Source organism: Macaca thibetana, chromosome 11, assembly GCF_024542745.1.
Source record: "Macaca thibetana thibetana isolate TM-01 chromosome 11, ASM2454274v1, whole genome shotgun sequence".
NCBI classification, from domain to species: domain Eukaryota; kingdom Metazoa; phylum Chordata; class Mammalia; order Primates; family Cercopithecidae; genus Macaca; species Macaca thibetana.
Window position 1 is genome coordinate 49,667,018 of NC_065588.1, and position 18,870 is coordinate 49,685,887.

An 18,870-nucleotide genomic window follows, 5' to 3' on the forward strand; every position below is an offset into this window, starting at 1 on the left:
TACACACTCATGGCCAAACACAGGGGTGATGCATGCACACGTACACACAGTACCACTCACATGGGTACAGCCACTATCATGAATGAACACAGACAGACACACGCAAATGCACACAGTGACACACTAGAAGCACACGCACCACACCCGCCCCAGCTGACCATGCAGAGGCTTGCTTCCCCAGTCACCCACCTGCCTCTAGGTCAGGACAGCAGTGTGTACGTGCCCCTGTGTGTGTGTACGTGCCCGTGTGTGTGTGCATGTTGTGTGTTTGTGTATGTTGTGTGAAGAGGGATGGAAGGTTCTGAGGTGGAGGTTTCTGCTGCCTAAACATTTAGTGTCACTGAGGTAGGTTCCAGAGCAAGGCCTGGAGGAAGGGTTGAAGAGTTGGGAAAGGCTTGGTATTGGCTTGGGGGTCCCTCAGTCTTCCAGTGCCTCAGTTTCACTGTTTGGAGGTCATACCTAGGCCCACCTCACTTTGTGGGGCAGAACCTGGATCTTGTTGATGAAGAGAAAATTTAAGACAGGCAGGAGTGAGGGTGGCGGTAGAAGGTCATTGGGTCAACTCATTCATGCCGACACCTAGCCCCTTTGGATTATTTCCCCCAAAAAGAAATGCCCTAATAGCCATCATTCCTTGTCAGTTACCATCCCTGGGTAACCAAGTTACCATCTCTTAGAGGCCATGGGTTTAATCTCCATCCTTTGGTGGACAGTTCTCCTGAGTGATCTGACTTTCCTGGGAACTCCGGGTTCCCTTTCTCATTGCCATACATCAATTCCCTCTTCCACAGAAAGAGCTGAAGTTATAACTTAATAAGGACTTCCCAACTTTGACTTCCCATCAAAATAGGAAATAAGAGAAGGAAGGTCTTAAGAAGAGAAACCCAAAAAGTCTATTACCTGAAACCTGGGCCCTGGGCCCTGAGGTGTTTATGGGAGAGAGAGGACTGGGCAGCTAAGTGGTAGAACCGGCAGCTCTCCCACAGGGGGGCTTAGCCTGCTGGGGTTGTTTTGCAGGTTATTCCTTAACACACACCTCTCCCCCTCCCAGCTCTGCCTGTCAGGGGAATAAAGCCCCATCATTTCCACTCTCCTCACTCCGCAACACCATCCCTCACTTTCTCGGAGTGCCTACTTCCTTGCTCCTTTTGCTCTCCCAGATCTCCACAGAAAAAGCTGGTAGGTGGCAGGAGCAGATGGAGGTCCAGGGAGGGTTGCACAGCAGTTTCGCCAGCAGGCAGGGACGAATTTCAGGGTAGGGCCCAGGAGTTCTGGATTCTAGCCCCATGATTTGATTTACCCCAAGGAACTCTGGGAACCCAAGGTTTAGGGGAAGGGTTTGGGAACCAGGTGACTGATAGACAAAGAAAAGGCAGCAAAAGAAGAAACAGAGCAAATGAAACAGTCCAAGAGAATCAGAAGAGATATCACCAGGTATAAGAAAGATAGAGGAGAGAGGAAAACAGAAGGTCAGATGTGTGGCTTTAAACAAAAACAACAACAACAAAAACAGAGCAGGAAAGAAACTAAAAAGGTAAAGAAACAGGCCCAGAGGAACAAAGATGGGGAGACAATGGCTTGGGAAGGACAGGGAAAATAGCCTGAGGCATAGCCAGGTCCAGAGGAGGAGGAGGAGAAGAAGGAGGAGGAGGAGGAGGAGGGTGGTTGTGTTGTGTTGCCAGGCAGGTGGGGGGGCGGGGATGGAGTATAAATAGCACATAATTGTGTCCGCTGATTACACGGGCCACCCCACCCGTCTGCCTGAGAGGAAGTGCCCGTGGTGGGGTGTCCCTGTGACCTCGCGGTCTCCCCCTTGTGGGGGGAGTCTGAGACTAAGGTGCCAGATGGATTTCCGGGGCCCCGAACTCAGAAGTTGGGAAAGATAAGCTTTAGAGAAATTCTGTATCACCAGCAGAAAAGCCCAAGCCCAGTTAGATCAGGCAGGAAACTGAGGCAGAGGAGAAAGTCTAGACTCTAAAGAAGAGATAGCAGGTGAGGAGGGGATTGGGACTCAGATTAGATGAGGGAAGAAAGAAAGAGACTGAAGGGGAAAAGGAGGAAGGATGGAAAGATGAATGGACAGACAGGGCTGGGGAGAGGGGTTGGAAGGAAGGGTCACCTTCTCACTCCCCGTGTGGGCTTTCATCCCTAACCCTACCCGGGAAGGGGCAGATCCTAAGAGTGCTTGGGAAATAAAAAGGAGGAGCAGAGTCCCAGGAAGATGTGAGCCAGGGCCCCTGATGTGTCAACATAGGACACCCTCTGGACACAGAGCCTGTTCCTCACCAGAGATCAGCGCCAAAGATAGGCAGAGGGGCTGCCTGAAGTCCCCAGTTGCTGCCCTCAGGACCCCCTGGGTTCTGACTTCTCCATGTCCTTTTAAAAAATAGTCCTGCAGCCAAGCTGAGGCTCTGGTGTTCCTGGGTCCAGCTCCCTAGTTTCCTTCCCAGGGCCCTGAGGGGCTGGGGGCAGCAATTAGAAGTCCTAACCAAGGACCTACCTCCACCCTCTCAGGCCTCCCTCAGCCCAGCCTCCCAGGGGGTGGGGCAGCCCCGGCAGAGGCGCCATGTGGCAGGGGCGGGTAGAGGCTGCGGCTCTGGTCCTTCCAGTATAAACCCCCTAGGCATCTGGTTTCTATCCACCACCCCCCACCACCCTGGGGGCCCCTCAGCCTCCGCCCACGGCCACCCAGACGCTGAGCTCCAAGGGATGGATGCCCCAGAAGGAAGGGGTGGGATGATGCCTTTCTGATATCCCAATGCCAGGACTGGGCTGAACCACAGGAACCACTCCCTTCCCGCCCTCCCCTAGGAGAATCAGGGTGGGCTTTCTAGGTTAGAGGGGGTTGGATCTGGCACCTGCCTCAATTCTCCAAATGATTTTAGATCTTTTTGGAAAGATCAGTGGGGTGAAAACAGAATGAAAACTGGGCAGAGTGGGGCCAGGTGCGGTGGCTCACGCCGGTAATCCCAGCGCTTTGGGAGGCCGAGGTGGGTGGATCACCTGAGGTCAGGAGTTTGACACCAGCCTGGCCAGCATGGTGAAACCCCGTCTCTACTAAAAATACAAAAATTAGCTGAGCGTGGTGACGGGTGCCTGTAATCCCAGCTACTCGGGAAACTGAGGCAGTAGAATCACTTGAACCCAGGAAGTGGAGATTGCAGTGAGCTGAGATCACACCATTGCACTCCAGCCTGGGCAACAAGACCAAAACTCCATCTCAAAAAAAAAAAAACAAAAAAAAAACTGGGGAGAGTGGGAGACCTGTACCCCCTACTCCCAAGGAATGCTATCTCCGTCATCCACACCATCGCCCTCTACCACTCTTCTAGGTTGGGCTGTCTCTAAGAGCCTCGTCCAAAGGGACTCCCAACTTTTCATTGTTGCTGTTATAGAAGGTTTGACTATCCTAGGGAGAATCACCAGAGAATAGTGAGCAGAGTCACTGAAACAGAGACTGACACATGCACTAATACATACCTGATGAGGGACACATTCATATCTGCATACTTGCACACACACAAGGTGACACATAATTCATACACATTTGTACTATGCAGGCATCCATATTGATAGACACTGATATATACATATACAAATAATGCTTACCCCAAGACACCCTAACCCCCAATCATAAAAATGCATACACCAGTATATATATATACATCGTACAGACTCACAGCCACCTAGACTACTCCCCACATGGACTCCCAGACACCCATCAACACACACATCTACACATGTGGCAAATGTCACATACATACACCCAGGGCTATCATTACAACTTTACAGCTCTGGAGATCTCTGAGGTCTCCTAAAGGGCACTTGGGAACCCCTCTCCCTATAAGGATCTGGGGATAAGGGTGATATGGAGGCCAATGCCAGTCCTGCAAATTGCTGCCTCCAACTCCTACTAGTATAAGAAGCTCCAGTGTACTTTTAGGTACTGTTGATCCAATCCTCCACACACATACACCAGAGTTCAGAAACGCAGATGGCCCAGCAAACTCCCTGGCCCTGGGGAACCCCAGCATCCCTACCCCCACCCAGGCCCCCGCTGCTCTGCGGCCCCGCTGACTCATCTCTCCCTCTGTGGAGCTCCCCAACCACAGGGGCCTGGAAGAGAAGCTTGGAAAGTTGCGCTCATGTCCCGGGCCCCTGGTCTGGCCACTACCCGCCCATGCACCCAGCCCAGCCCTTGTCTCCAGTGGATACTCCAGCGACAGAGAACATAGAGGGGACAGGAAAGAAGAAGGCACCCAGAGCCAGGGAAACAGAAAGACACAGGAGAGACAAAGAGGAAACAAATGGTGGGCATACAGATGAGAGACCCTGAGGATCAGCTACTAGTCTGTTGGGTCTTCCAAGAGCAATGGGGCTGATGACCAGGAAAGCTTGCTCCTTGGGTTGAAGGAACATCCACTCATGGCCTCAGGATTTAGAGACCGCTGAGTGCCTTGACCCAGCATTTCTGACACTAGGCTCAGCGTACTTGGGGAAGAGGATCCAATTTTAGGAGGCAAAGCTGAGGACACGGGGTAGAAGGAAAGCTTTTAAGAGGCTGGCAAACTTGTATAGGACAGCTTGGAAAAGCAGCTCCTCATCCCAACAAATATGTACACAAATTTACAGGTACAGACAGACTACAACTTTCCTTCCTCTCTACTAGGTCTCCTCATCCTCTTCCAGCACCAGGGCTACAAGGCAGGACTTCTGGGACTGGCTCTGGCTCCCCTCTTCCCTGAACCTTGGGTTCCTTCATTGATATTGAGCCCTGATATAATTCAGCAGCTTTAGGAGAGGCAGATCAGAATCAGAAACAGAAGTACCATGTAAGGAGGAGGAAGGAAACTGGATGGCAGGGGACAAAGAGGAAAATGAAAGGAAGGGGAAGACTGAGGTCTGATTCTGAAACAAGGGACCTGTCCTGGATGCCTGTGTCTAAAATGGGACAACATTGAATTAAGTAAGAACCTAGTCATCTCTAGAAAATGACCCTTTGTAAAAATGACCCTAGAATCTGATCCATGAAATATACTAGTGTCTTTCATAAGAAGAACTTGGGGTGATGGAGTTCTGATCACATCATCCCTAGGAGTGAGGCTGAGCAACTCAAGGGGATGGTCCTTCAAAATCCTAAATACAGACTGAGTGAGGTGGCTCACACCTGTAATCCCAGCACTTTGGGAGGCTGAGGTGGGTGGATCACCTGAGGTCAGAAGTTCGAGACCAGCCTGGCCAAAATAAAATTAGCTGGGTGTGGTGGCATGTGCCTGTAATCCCAGCTACTCGGGAGGGTGAGGTAGGAGAATCACTTGAACCCAGGAGGCAGAGGTTGCAGTGAGTCGAGATTGCGCCACTGCATTCCAGCCTAGGGGACAAGCAAGACTCCATCTAAAAAAAAAAAAAAAAAAAAAATCCTAAACACACACCTCTCCCCGCTTTCTCTGGCCTGCTGTGTTCTTCGTGGGAGCACAGATTTTTGGGATGTGGAATGAACCTAAAGAACATTCTTTCTTTCAACAAATGTTCAGAAAGCACCTACTTTGTGTCAAGCACACTGGGCTAGACTTAGGCATGCGATAACAAGCAACACAGACTCATCCCTTCACCTCAGAAACTAACCAGCAGCTAATACAGAAGAGTAGGAAGTACCTCGATAGAATAAGGGGAGCCGGGCGCAGTGGCTCATGCCTGTAATCTTAGCACTGTAGGAGCCTGAGGTGGGCAGATCATGAGGTCAAGAGTTCGAGACTAGCCTGGCCAAGATGGTGAAACCCCCATCTCTACTAAAAATACAAAAAAACTTAGCTGGGTGTGGTGGTGGGTGCCTGTAATCCCAGCTACTTGGGAGGCTGAGGCAGAGAATTGCTTGAACCTGGGAGGCGGGGGTTGCAGTGAGCCGAGATCATGCCACTGCACCCCAGCCTAGACAACAGAACGAGACTCCATCTCAAAAATAAATGAATAAATAAATAAATAAAAATAAAATAAAAAATAAGTACTGGATGTTATAGGAGACAAAAGGGTAAACCTAAGCCAGTTGTTGGGCGGGGGGTGGAATTAAGGAAGACTTCCTGGAAGAAAGGATGACTACGTAAAGAAACTAAAGGACGAATCAGAGTTATCAAGTAAAAAAAGGAAGCGTGGCCCCGGCGCAGTGGCTCATGCCTGTAGTTCCAGCACTTTGGGAGGCTGAGGTGGGTGGATCACATGAGTCCAGGAGTTTGAGACCAGCCTGGGCAACATGACAAAACCCCGTCTCTACAAAAAATACAAAAACAAAAAACAAAAAACCATACCCTGGGTGACAGAATGAGACCTTGTCTAAAAAAAAAAAAAAAAAAAGGGCCAGGTGCAGTGGCTCAAGCCTGTAAAGCACTTTGGAGGCTGAGATGGGCGGATCACGAGGTCAGGAGATCGAGACCATCCTGGCTAACACGGTGAAACCCCGTCTCTACTAAAAAATACAAAAAACTAGCCGGGTGAGGTGGCGGGCGCCTGTAGTCCCAGCTACTCAGGAGGCTGAGGCAGGAGAATGGCGTAAACCTGGGAGGCGGAGCTTGCAGTGAGCTGAGATCCGGCCACTGCACTCCAGCCTGGGCAACAGAGCAAGACTCCGTCTCAGAAAAAGAAAAAAAGGAAGAGTGTTTTAGGCAGGGGGAAGAGTATATGCAAAGGCTCAGAGGTATGAGGGATTAACAACTTTCGAGATGCTGAAAATTGAATGTGAGTGCAACACAGAGTGCAGGCTGATGGAGAAGTTCTAATCAGCTATGCAAGGGGCCTAGACTTGATCCAAAGGCAACATAGGAGAATACTTGTATATTAGAGAAACAACTGACTTCAGAGAGGAGAATGAAATAGGGGCTTAGAGCCAGGCGGTTCTGGGTAAATCAGGCATTTACAATGGTGCAAGCTTGGGTAACCTATTTAACCTTTGAGGCCTAAGATTCCTCTCCTGTTGAAAGGGACAGTAATATGGTAACCTCCCAGGGTTGTTACAAGGATTAGCAATAATACATGTAGAGTTCTTAGCACAGTGTCTGGCACTTAGTAGTTTCTCCATAAATGGTGTCTATCAGTATTGTCACAGTTGGGAGAAGGGCAAAATTGGAGGCAAGGAAACAATCTGTTGCAGCAGTCCAAGCAAGATGTGGGAAGGTGTGGCCTGTAGTAGCAGAGAGGATGAGCAGAAGTCAATGAAGGGGGCCAGCATGGTGGCTCACACCAGCACTTTGAGAGGCCAAGGTGGGCAGATCACTTGAGCCCAGGAGTTTCAGACCAGCCTGGCCAATATGGTGAAACCCCTTCTCTACTTAAAAATACAAAATTGGCTGTGCCAATTTTTGGCACATGCCTGTAATCCCAGCTACTTGGGAGGCTGAGACATTAGAATCGCTTGAGCCTGGGAGGCGGAGGTTGCAGTGAGTAAGAGATCGCGCCACTGCTCTTCAGCCTGGGCGACAGAGCCAGACTGTCTCAAAAAAATAAAAATAAAAAAATAAGTCAATGAAGGGGTGATATTGAGGATGTGAAGTGGAGAGGACTTGGTGTCCAATTGGATGTGAGGGGTGAGTAGTCACAGACGACACTTCCCTTGATCTATGTGTTGATGTGTGCACTTGCACACAGGACGTGCAGGCATTTTAGAGGTATGTCTATTCAGTTCTGAGAATGGCTCTTGACAGTTGCTGGATCTGGCCAACAGAGTGAAGGGCCAGGGCAGTATCTGAGGACCTGGCCTGCAGTCTCCCAGAAGAACCCCCGTCTCTGCCCTCCGCCCCAATCCCTCCTGAACTATTTCCTTTCCCCCTTTTCACCCATGTCTCCCTCCCCCCACATTCCATCACCTCCCCTACATAGGAACCGGCTGTAAGTTCTAAGCCTACCTAGGCCCACTCTCCCCTCCTTCCTTTTTCCACTGCCTCAGTTAATGAGGGTCCTTGGAACTCAGCTACCAACATTACTACCTCCTCCCCGCACAGCCTCAATAGGACGCCCCTCTCTGGATTTCAAAGCACTGTTCAACGTCCCCCATCCACCCCCAACCCCACGTGGACGTGTGAGGCAAGAAGCACAGTTGAAGCTGAGGCAGGATGGGGGCGGTCTCAGCCCCCAGCCACAGCTGTGGGAGAGATAGGCACCCTCAGACGGACAGGACAGGTCGTGAGCTCCGGGGCTGCTGGGAGGTCTCTCGCGGCCTAGGCCCGGCTCAGGGCCGCTGGGGATCTCGCCTCCCTCCCGTGCCTCAGTGTCCCCGCGCGGCCGAGGGGCGGGCAGCCGGGGGGCGGGGCGCGGGCGGGGCCGGCCGGGCCAGGCGCCCGGGCAGGAGGCAGCTGCATATCTGCGGTCCCGACCACAATTGCTGGGAGTCGCGTCCCGGAGACTGGCGGCGCTGACTCTGCCCGCTGCGGCCGCCGCGCCGATTAGAGCCCGAGAGGGAGCGCCAGCCCGGGGGAGGGGGCGGCGGCGGGGGAGCTCCGGATGCCCCTTCGCCTCCGCCCAGCCAGCGCCCCCCGCTGCCCGGCCCAGTCCTTTCTCAGCCGCCCGAACCCAGGACTGGAGTCCTGCGTCTTCGGTTGTAGCTTTCTCGAGGCTGCATCCAAGCTTCTTCCTCCGGATCCTGCAGTGCCCGAGGTCCCGACGGTGCTAACATCCCGTTGACCCCAGCCTGCCAGTCTCTCATGCCCTTTCTCTTCCCCATCAACCCACACAGAGAGGAGTCAGGATCTCAGAGCTCCCCGATTCTCGTATCCTCCGCTCCCCAACGCACTCTCTAGGCAAAAGCCCTTCCAAGCGAAGAAGGAGGTCAGAGACGCAGAGGACGGGCTTTCCAGGGCCAGAGCACCCCCTGCTGGCTGGTCCGAAGTCCCTACCCCTCCCCCTCCAGCTGTGATCTCCAGCTGTGGTGGCTGAGAAGAGCTGGCTCCTTTGATCTAGGAGCGTGGCAACCCCCTCCAGGCGCCCCATTAACCTCCATTATCCCAATTAGGCAGCCCTCCCAGTCCTGGATCCAAGCTTCAAAGCCCCCTCAGTTGGGAGAAAAGGGAGCTGAATCGTATGCCCCCTACCTCCCCACCAAGCCACACTACTTTCAGACAAAACCCAGGTGCTCTGGTCTCCAGTTTGTGTACATGATAGCAAGGCCAGAAGAGGGACCCTCAGGGGCCACCCTCGTCCCAATCCTGAAACTTAATTAAAAAGAGAAGCAGATAGTCAAGGGGACCCTCTTTTGCTGGCCCATTTTCCTGCATTCAATGATTTCAGTGGCAGCATCCAGGTTCCTGGCTGACCTGAGCTTCCTATCAACTTATCCAGCTTTATCCTGTGGAAAGGGGAGCCAAGAGCCAACCCCCTCCTCCCTTAATCCTATCTCAACACTCCCTTCCTCCCTCCCTCCTGGAACAATTTCCGCTGGGGGAGCCAGAGCAGGGCCCAGCACAGTGGCCGCTTCCTGGAACATTTTCCTGTATCCGAAACCGCGGCTCCCTCCCCAGGGACCGGCTGATCAAGGCCAGATGGGAGCAGGGATGGGGGAGGAGGAAAAGGAGCCAGACTCTCACCATCACCCCCTCCCAACACATATGCACACCACAGGAGCCCCTGCCCTGACACACAGAGGCTGACACAGGCATATACCACATGTCACAGTCACACCATGGGCAATCATGGGGACACATGAACCACAGAGGTCAGGTCAAGTTAACACACCCGTAGATGATCACACTCTCTCTCTACCTGGCCCTCTAAAGTGTCCTTGGACCCTAGGCCTTCCTTGCCAGATAAGGAGACCTTAGGAATCCAAGAACACTGGCACAGGATAACAGGAGGACCTCAATTAACAGAGGAGACAGAGACATCTAATGTGTCCAGCCAGACAACACCCACCATTCCATTCTACTTCTAGATGGTGCTCAGGCCTGCCTAACCCATCTCTCCAGGATCCTGGGAACTGGGGTAGAGGAAAGCTGTGGGGGCTTCTCAAGTGCTACCTTCAGAGGACTTTCTAGTTGCTTCCAGATTCTTGGAGAAGATGCATACGATGTCTAGTGGGCTCACTCATGGCAGCCAAAGGACAAAGAAAGGGGAATAATGTGTGCAGCTGCAGGGAGCTCTGAGAGCCTGGAGGAGGAAGGAGAACCAGAGTAACTCCTGGGGACAGAGAGGAACCCTAGGGATTTTATGGTCTTACTGGTGACATATTGCCCCCAACACTGATCCTCCTGATCTCTTCTATCTCAGCCCTGGTGATTAAGAAGAGGATAGGGATTGTGCCCCCAGCTCAGCCCATTCTTCAACCATATTATCTTCTGCCAGTAATCCGAGCACATTTCCAGTACAAGACCCTAAATTTTCCTTTTTCTAGATGGAGTCTTGCTCTGTCACCCAGGTTGGAGTGCAGTGGCATGATCTCAGCTCACTGCAACCTCCACCTCCTGGGTTCAAGCAATTCTCTTGCCTCAGCCTCCCGAGTAGCTGGGACTACAGGCTAATTTTTGTGTTTTTAGTAGAGATGGGGTTTCACTATGTTGGACAGGCTGGTCTCGAACTCCTGACCTTAGGTTATCCACCCACCTCGGCCTCCCAAAGTGCTGGGATGACAGATGTGAGCCACCACCTGGCCCTGATGACCCTAATTTTTACATCCCTCATTTGTCTTTTGCTGGAAAGGGCACAGATTTGTGCATGGATACAATATGGAACAGAGCTATGGAAAAGCTGAGGATGGAGATACATAGTCTCCTCTTTCCTGGAACATATCACTGGTTTAGGGAAATATTTGAAACTGGAAAGTTCCAGAAAATCTGGGATGCATGGTTACCATGAAGGGATGAGGGACTGACTATATAATCATAAGAACCAAAGCTAATCAGGATGGCCAAAAGTCCTTGTGTTCTTTCTTCAGTTTTGTAGCCCCGTTAGAAGGTATATCTTCCTTTCCCAAGCTCACCTGGGGAGGCAATACCTCAAGCCATCTTTACTCACATGTTTAATGGTTTGCCTCCAACTATCCAGAAGTTATTTATTTATTTATATTTTTGAAGAGACAGGGTCTCCCTATGTTCTCCAGCTGGTCTTGAACTCCTGGGCTCAAGCGATCCTCCCACCTCAGCCTCCCAAAGTGCTGGGATTACAAGCATAACCCACCATGCCTTGCCCAGAAATCCTTTATGTGGTATAACCATCATTGTCTATCTTCCTTTCAGCTTGTAACTTTTTGCTGTAGCTCCAATACAGAAGACTATTCATCAATTTGGTAGTCAATGGCATTTATTGAGTGGCCCCTTGGGTGAAATACTATAGAGAAAATGCTGCATACAACTCTCAGTCCTTGCTCTTTAGGAGTTTAGTAGTGTGGTTAGGGAAAAGAGATACAGGAAAAAACTAGGGGCCAGGCGTAATGGCTCCCACCTGTAACCCAGCACTGTGGGAAGCCAACGTAGGTGGATTACCTGAGGTCAGGAGTTTGAGACCAGCCTGGCCAACATGCTGAAACCCCGTTTCTACTAAAAATACAAAATAATTAGCCAGGCTTGGTGGCGAGTGCCTGTAATCCCAGCTACTCAGGAGCCTGAGGCAGGACAATCACTTGAACTCAGGAGGCAGAGGTTGAAGTGAGCCGAGATCGCGACATTGCACTCCAGCCTCCAGCCTGGGTGACAAGAGCAAGACTCCGTCTCAAAAAAACAAAAACAAAAAACAAAAAAAAGAAAGAAAGAAAAGAAAAAACTGGGGACCATATTTGAAGGCATAGATGACTCACTTTACTTCTCAATGCCTCTATTTCCTCATTCAAAAATGAAGGAATTTGCCGGGCGTAGTGGCATGTGCCTGTAATCCCAGCTACTCAGGAGGTTGAGTTATGAGGATGGCTTGAGGCCAGGAGTTCTAGACCAGCCTGCACAACATGACTTTTTTTTTTTTTTGAGACAGATCACCCAGGCTGGGGTGCAGTGGCGCAATCTCGGCTCGCTGCAACCTCCGAGAAGGCCATCTCTAAAAAAAAAAAAGAAGTAGTAGTAATTTGGCTATGTCTAATTGAGAACAACTAGTCTCCATGATCTTTTAGGTCCCTTTCTGATTTACCACAGGAATTAGTTAATAAAGAACACATTAGACCAGGCATGGTGGCTCATGGCTGTAATCCCAGCACTTTAGGAGACCAAGGTGGGTGGATCACCTGAGGTCAGGAGTTCAAGACCAGCCTGGCCAACGTAGCGAAACCTTGTCTCTACTAAAAATACAAAAATTATTCGGGCATGTTAACATACACCTGTAGTCCCAGCTACTTAAGAGGCTGAGGCAGGAGAATCGCTCGGACCCAGGAGGCAAAGGTTGCAGTAAGCCAAGATTGCACCACTGCACTCCAGCCTGGGTGACAGAGCAAGACTCTGTCTTTGTTTTTTTTTTTTTTTGTTTTTTTTTTTTTTTTTTTTTTGAGACGGAGTCTCACGCTGTTGCCCAGGCTGGAGTGCAGTGGCGCGATCTCGGCTCACTGCAAGCTCCGCCTCCCGGGTTCCCGCCATTCTCCTGCCTCAGCCTCCTGAGTAGCTGGGACTACAGGCGCCCGCCACCGCGCCCGGCTAATTTTTTGTATTTTTAGTAGAGACAGGGTTTCACTGTGGTCTCGATCTCCTGACCTTGTGATCCGCCCGCCTCGGCCTCCCAAAGTGCTGGGATTACAGGCTTGAGCCACCGCGCCCGGCCGACTCTGTCTTAAAAAATAAAAATAGGCTGGGCGCGGTGGCTCATGCCTATGATCCCAGCACTTTGGGAGGCCCAAGCGGGCGGATTGCTTGAGGTCAGGAGTTCGAGACCAGCCTGGCCAACATGGTGAAACCCCGTCTCTACCAAAACTACAAAAATTAACCAGGCGTGGTGGCAAGAGCCTGTAATCCCAGCTACTCAGGAGGCTGAGGCAGCAGAATTGATTGAACCCAGGAGGCGGAGGTTGCAGTGAGCCCAGATCCCACCACTGCACTCCAGCCTGGGCGACAAGACTGAGACTCCATCTCAAAATGAATAAATAAATAAAACACATTAATATGTTAAGCAAGAAAAATCAATCGGGCGTGGTGGCTCAAGCCTGTAATCCCAGCACTTTAGGAGGCTGAGGCAGGTGGATCACCTGAGGTCAGGAGTTCAAGACCAGCCCGACCAACATGGCAAAACCCCATCTCTACTAAAAATACAAAAAATAGCCGGGCATGGTGGCAGGCGCCTGTAATCCCAGCTGCTCTTTTCAAGGAGAATCGCTTGAACCCTGAAGACAGAGGTTGTAGTGAGCTGAGATCACACCATTGCACTCCAGCCTGGGGGACAGAGCGAGATTCTGTCTCCAAAAAAATAAATAAATAAAAGAAAAGAAAAATCACATCATCAATTCAATGGATGCTAAGAAGACATTTGATAAAAGTCAAGATGGCTACTCTTGGCAGGGCGCGGTGGCTCAAGCCTGTAATCCCAGCACTTTGGGAGGCTGAGACGGGCGGATCACGAGGTCAGGAGATCAAGACCATCCTGGCTAACACGGTGAAACCCCGTCTCTACTAAAAAATACAAAAAACTAGCCGGGCGAGGTGGCGGGCGCGTGTAGTCCCAGCTACTCAGGAGGCTGAGGCAGGAGAATGGGGTAAACCCGGGAGGCGGAGCTTGCAGTGAGCTGAGATCTGACCACTGCACTCCAGCCGGGGCGACAGAACGAGACTCCGTCTCAAAAAAAAAAAAAAAAAAGATGGCTATTCAACAAATGATAGAGATTACCATTTTAGGATCCTTCTTTGAAGGTGAAATGTGTTTTCTTTTTCTTCTTCTTTTTTTTTTTTGTTTCTGAGACGGAGTTTTGCTCTTTTTGCCCAGGCTGGAGTGCAATGGCACAATCTCGGCTCACCACAACCTCCACCTCCTGAGTTCGAGCAATTCTCCTACCTCAGCCTCCTGAGTGGCTGGGATTACAGGCATGTGCCACCACGCCTGGCTAATTTTGTATTTTTAGTAGAGACAGGTTTTCTCCATGTTGGTCAGGCTGGACTCAAACTCCCGACCTCAGGTGATTCACCCGCCTCAGCCTCCCAAAGTGTTGGGATTACAGGTGTGAGCCATGGCGCCCAGCCTGAAATGTGTTTTCTTAGAGTTGGTGGGAGCGAGGGATAAGAAGGTGGGTAGGGAGGCCGGGCGCAGTGTCTCACGCCTGTAATCCCAGCACTTTGGGAGGCCTAGGTGGGTGGATCACGAGGTCAGGAGATGGAGACCATCCTGGCTGGCTAACACGGTGAAACTCCGTCTCTACTAAAAATACAAAAAAAACTAGCCGGGAGTGGTGGCGGGCGCCTGTAGTGCCAGCTACTTGGGAGGCAGAGGCAGGAGAATGGCGTGAACCCAGGAGGTGGAGCTTGCAGTGGGTAGGTGTCTGAATCTTTTTTTTTTTTTTTTTTTTTTTTTTGAGACGGAGTCTCTCTCTGTCGCCCAGGCTGGAGTGCAGTGGCGGGATTCTGCTAACTGCAAACTCTGCCTCCTGGGTTCAAGCAATTCTCCTGCCTCAGCTCCCGAGTAGTTGGGACTACAGCCGCGCGCCACCACGCCCAGCTAATTTTTGTATTTTTTTTTTTTTTTTTTTTAGTAGAGATGAGGTTTCACCATGTTGGCCAGGATGGTCTCGATTTCTTGACCTCGTGATGCACCTGCCTTGGCCTCCCAAAGTGCTGGGATTACAGGTGTGAGCCATTCCGCCCGGCCCTTTTTTGTTTTGTTTTGTTTTTCTTTGAGACGGAGTTTTGCTCTTGTTGCCCAGGCTGGAATGCAGTAGCACCAGCTCAGCTCACTGCAACCTCCGCCTCCCGGGTTCAAGCTATTCTGCTACCTCAGCCTCCTGAGTAGCTAGGGTTACAGGCACGCACCACCATGCCCAGCTATTTTTTTTTTTTTTTTTTTTTTTTTGTATTTTTAGCAGAGACGGGGGTTTCGTCATGTTGGTCTCGAACTCTTAGCCTCAGATGATCCGCCCACCTCGGGCTCCCAAAGTGCTGGGATTACAGTCGTGAGCTGCCGCGCTTTTTGTATTGTTTCTGTCTTGAAGCCCTCATGGTGGGGGTGTGCACCACAATCTTTTCAGAGCTTAGGATCTTTAAGGGTCTTAACTCTATCCAATTCAGCATATCGGAAAACAGGAATGTCAAGGCGTGCTGCAAATGAGAAAGGATTCCACAAAAACGAAACCCTCAGGGGAACGGGCAGTGTGCAAAGAGCTTCTTCCACCCTTTTCTAGACAAGACCTTCCCTTGGGTCCACTGCCCTGGAGAATGAGGAAGGCTTATTATTACCACCAGGTGGCAGAAGTGAGCCGCTCCACAACACCGATTACCGACTGCTTGGAGCTCGTGGCTGGAGGCAGAGTGTTGCCACCTTTTTTGCAGGGGGACAGTGGCAGAGTTGTCAGCGCTTGAGGCAAGGGCTGAGGTGGGAAAAGTCTCAGAGTTATAGTACTTAATTCTATCGTTCCCTACAGTCTTGGTACAGAGAGGGCAAACACAAGGTATCCTGACTCCTAGTCAGAGTTCAGCAAGTGCTGGTCTATTTCCTGCCCCACTAGCCTACCTGACTGCCTTTCACAGACATTTCCTAAGCATTTACTGTGTGCCAGGTATGTGCTAGAAGTGTACAATATAGCATTTAACAAGACGTGTGCAACCTAGTGGAAGAGAGCTTGGTAAACACTACACTTGTATGACACTGAGAGTCAGTTTGAGTAGTGCTTAAGTACACTCCCTTGGAAGTCAGAGTAGGGTGTGAATTAAAGTACCAATGCTTGCTAGTTGCACCATCTATCTGAGCCTCAGTCTCCTTGTGTATAAAATGGGGGTAGAACATCTTAATAGTAGACTAAGATGATGTATAAAAATTCACTGCCTAAGGAGAAAACATAAAGGTCATTGCCTGCCACGTGGCAGTTACTACAAATGCCAATGCTGGGGTAGCAGTCCCCACCTCAGTCTTGAGGAGACTTCTCAGAGAAGGGAACCACTGTGTAGAACTGTGAAGGATGAGTCTGGGCGCGGCGGCTCACGCCCATAATCCCAATACTTTTAGAGGCCACGGTGGGCGGATTGTTTGAGGTCTGGAGTTTGAGACCAGCCTGATCAACATGGAGAAACCCCATCTCTACTAAAACTACAAAATTAGGCTAGCCACGGTGGCTCATGCCTGTAATCCCAGCACTTTGGGAGGCTGAGGCGGGCGGATTGCCTGAGGTCAGGAGTTCGAGACCAGCCCTGTCTCTACTAAAAATACAAAAATTGGCCGGATGCGGTGGCTCATGCCTGTAATCCCAGCACTTTGGGAGGCCAAGGCAGGCAGATCATGAGGTCAAGAGATCGAGACCATCCTGGCCAACATGATAAAACCCCGTCTCTACTAAAAATACAAAAATTAGCTGGGCGTGGTGGCATGTGCCTTTAGTTCCAGCTACTCGGGAGGCTGAGGCAAGAGAATCGCTTGAACCAGGGAGGTGGAGGATGCAGTGAGCTGAGATCGTGCCACTAACTCCAGCCTGGGCAAGAGAGCAAGACTCTGTCTCCGAAAAAAATAAATAAATAAATAAGAAATACAAAATTAGCTGGGTGTGCTGGCGCATGCCTGTAATTGCAGCTACTTGGGAGGCTGAGGCAGGAGAATCGCTGGAACCAGGGAGGCGGAGGGTTCGGTGAGCTGAGATCGTGCCATTGCACTCCAGCCTGGGCAACAAGAGCGAAACTCCATCTCAAAAAGAAAAAAAAGAACTGTGAAAGATGAATGGCAGATGCGTAATAGTCTGGAGGGGAAAAGGTAGCGGTAGGGGAAAGTGGGCCAGGAGGAGTAAGACAGACAAAACTCTAGAGAAGATGAATGTACACGCCCTACTTCACCAGCACAGGGACAGGATAGGCCCAGCTTCCCATAGTGGAGGCTAGCATGGTCTAGATTGTCTCCTCAAATCAACATGCATTTGGTGAGCACCTGTTAGGAACTTCTTTCAAGAGTTGTAAGAGTTGGCTGGGCACAGTGGCTCATGCTTGTAATCCCAGCATTTTCGGGAGGCTGAGGGGGGCAGATTACCTGAGATCAGGAGTTCGAGACCAGCCTAACCAACATGGTGAAACCCCATCTCTACTAAAAACACAAAATTAGCCAGGTGTGGTGGCACGAGACTGTAATCCCAGCTACTTGGGAGGCTGAGGCAGGAGGATCACTTGAACCCAGGAGGCAGAGGTTGCAGTGAGCCAAGATCGCACCATTGCTCTCCAGCCTGGGCAAGAAGACCAAAACTCCGTCTCAAAAAAAAAAAAAAAAGTTATAAGAGTTAATGAAGATAAGGCTGGGCACAGTGTCTCATGCCTATAATGCCTGCACTTTGGGAGACTGAGGCGGGTGGATCACCTGAGGTCAGGAGTTCGAGACCAGCCTGGCCAACATGATGAAACCCTGTCTCTACTAAAAACATACAAAAGGCCGGGCGCGGTGGCTCAAGCCTGTAATCCCAGCACTTTGGGACGCCGAGGCGGGCGGATCACAAGGTCAGGAGATCGAGACCACAGTGAAACCCCGTCTCTACTAAAAATACAAAAAATTAGCCGGGCGCGGTGGCGGGCGCCTGTAGTCCTAGCTACTCAGGAGGCTGAGGCAGGAGAATGGCGTGAACCCAGGAGGCGGAGCTTGCAGTGAGCCGAGATCGCGCCACTGCACTCCAGCCTGGGCAACAGCGTGAGACTCCGTCTCAAAAAAAAAAAAAAAAAAAAAAAAAATACAAAAAATTAGCTGGGCGTGGTGGCACATTCCTGTAATCCCAGCTACTCGGGAGGCTGAGGCAGGAGAATCACTTGAACCCGAGAGGCGGAGGTTGCAGTGAGCCGAGATCACGGCACTGCACTTCAGCCTGGGCAACAAGAGCAAAAACCCTGTCTCAAAAAGAAAAAAAAAAAAAACAAAAACAAGAGTTAATGAAGATAAATAAAGAGCCGGCAGCTAAGCACAGTGATGCACACCTATAGACCCAGCTACTCTGGAGGCAGAGGCAGGGGGAGACCTTGAGCCCAGGAGTTCAAACATGCAGTGAGCTATAATAATGTCATTGCACTCCAGCCTGAGTGACACAGCAAGATGGATGGAAGGAAGGGAGGGAGGGAGGAAGGCAAGAACGAAGGCAGGAGGGAGGGAGGGACGGAGAAAGGAAAGAAGGAAGGGAAGGAGGGAGGGAGGAAAGGAAGGAAAAGAAAAGAAAAGAAAAAAACAAAAGAAGAAAGAAAAGAAAAGAAAAGAAGGGCTGGATGTGCTCGCACATGCCTATAGTCCCACAGGAGGATCGCTGGAGTCCAGTTTGAGCCCAGTTCCAGATCAGCAACATGATGAGACCTTTTTTTTTTTTTTTTTTTTGAGATGGGGTCTCATTCTGTCACTAAGGGTGGAGTACAACGGCGTAATCTTGACTCACTGCAACCTCTGCCTCCCAGGCTCAAACAATCCTCCTACCTCAGCCTCCTGAGTAGCTGAGATCACAGGTGTGCACCACTACACCTCCCTAATTTCTTTGTATTTTTGGTAGAGACTGGGTTTCGTCATGTTGCCCAGGCTAGTCTTAAACTCCTAAACTCAGGCGGTCCACCCACCTCAGCCTCCCAAAGTGCTGGGATTACAGGCGTGAACCACTGCACCCGACGAGACCCTGTCTTAAGAAAAAAAAGAAAGAAAAAAAAGAGGCTGGGCACGAAGGCTCATGTCTGTAATCCCAGCCTTGGCCTCTGGAAGGCTTTGTGAAACCCCACCTCTAGTAAAAATACACACACACACACAAAATTAGCCAGGCGTGATGGCATCCACCTATAGTCCCAGCTAGTT

General features: G+C 50.7%; 1 protein-coding gene and 1 long non-coding RNA gene across 4 annotated transcripts in view; one reads left to right on the forward strand and one right to left on the reverse strand.

Annotated features, from left to right (window-relative positions):
- Positions 1-18,870, reverse strand: part of LOC126931196 (uncharacterized) — a 155,046-nt gene that overhangs the window by 52,573 nt on the left and 83,603 nt on the right. The gene's annotated exons all lie outside the window — the stretch shown is intronic.
- The window catches only part of PRR13 (proline rich 13), an 86,974-nt gene continuing 83,056 nt past the window's right edge, over positions 14,953-18,870 (forward strand). The window contains exon 1 of the mRNA XM_050749090.1: positions 14,953-14,962. The gene's annotated coding sequence lies outside the window, so the exon portion shown is untranslated. The remainder of the gene's footprint in view (positions 14,963-18,870) is intronic.